Source organism: Primulina tabacum, chromosome 11 (assembly GCF_025594145.1).
Source record: "Primulina tabacum isolate GXHZ01 chromosome 11, ASM2559414v2, whole genome shotgun sequence".
In the NCBI taxonomy this organism is placed as follows: Eukaryota; Viridiplantae; Streptophyta; class Magnoliopsida; order Lamiales; family Gesneriaceae; genus Primulina; species Primulina tabacum.
The window spans coordinates 82,453-83,906 of NC_134560.1; the positions used below are offsets into that span (position 1 = coordinate 82,453).

Consider the following 1,454-nt stretch of genomic DNA (forward strand, 5'->3'; position numbering starts at 1 on the left):
AGATTTAGGATTAACTGTTTTCACAAAACGAAAATGCTATTTTTAATTAATATGGAACGCTATCGTGCCCAGTTAATTATTAATAAGTTTTGACTGGATGCTGGGTTCGGTCAATTATTTTAGGAAAACACAAGAATTTTAGCGGCTATCCCTATAATTCTAAAGTTAATTGCTTGTAATTGCATGAATAAATATATGTTAGCCGATGAACAGTGATACAATTGAATAGCAGAAATCCTTTGAATCGAGCTTGGTAATATTAATTTACATTTAATTAGTTATTCATCTTGATTTGTTATTTCTTCTTGCATGTTAAATTAGTTCTAGTATTTTATTAGTTTTTATCAAATAGAAACCCCCTTTATTTGCATTTTACTCGAAAGAAATAAATCTTCCGTTCCCTGTGGATTCGACCCTGCTCACCATTACACTAATTTTATTTAGAGAGTAGGAATTTAAGTTTGGTGGCACAACGACAGCACACCAAATTTTGGCGCCGTTGCCGGGGAACGGTACAAGTTTAATTTCTTTGATTATTTTCTATTTTTTATGCCTCGTTCTTCTCGTACAGGTGAACTCGAATACAATCCGGAAATCGAGAAGACAGCTAAGAGATTGAGAAAAGAAGCAAGATTAAGGCGTGAAAAGCAACCATCATCATCATCTCCTTGTTTGGACGTACCATTGGACTCCGACGAAGACACTGAAAGGGAATCCGAACTCTATCTTAAGACGGAAAGAAGCGAAAGTGACCAAGAAGAAATGGCAGGACAAGCTCAAAGAACACTCAGGGAGTTGGCTAATCCTAATGTTATTCAACAACCATTATGCATTCAATTCCCTACTACTGATGCTACTTTTGAATTAAAATCTGGCTTGATTCATTTATTGCCTACTTTTCGTGGTCTTACAGGTGAAGATCCCCATAAACATCTGAAAGAGTTTCATATTGTTTGCACAGCCATGAAACCGCAAGGAATCACAGAGGAACAAATTTCACTGCGAGCCTTTCCATTCTCTTTAGCTGACAAGGCTAAAGATTGGCTCTATTACTTGCCCTCTGGGACGATCACGACTTGGGATAATATGAAACAACAATTTTTGGAGAAGTTTTTCCCAGCTTCGCGAGCAGCAAACATCATGAAAGACATTTGTGGGATTAGACAGTTACAAGGAGAGACTTTATATGAATATTGGGAGAGATTTAAGCAATTATGTGCCAGTTGTCCTCAACATCAGATTCCAGAACAGCTTTTAGTCCAATATTTCTACGAGGGTCTCTCACTTTTTGATAGGAACATGATTGATGCTGCAAGTGGAGGTGCATTGGTGAACAAAACGCCTCAAGAGGCACGAGCTTTAATCTCCAACATGGCTGCCAATGCACAACAGTTCAGTACTAGGCAAGACAACCCTCCACGACAAGTCAATGAGGTAAGTGTTACTCCTATCGA

The 1,454-nt window shown here is 38.0% G+C and overlaps 1 non-coding gene across 1 annotated transcript; it reads right to left on the reverse strand.

The window, feature by feature from the left end:
• Positions 1-1,134: 1,134 nt before the first annotated feature.
• Positions 1,135-1,241, reverse strand: LOC142519990 (small nucleolar RNA R71). Its single transcript, XR_012813869.1, has one exon. It is a non-coding gene; the product is annotated as a small nucleolar RNA R71 (small nucleolar RNA).
• Positions 1,242-1,454: the final 213 nt, after the last annotated feature.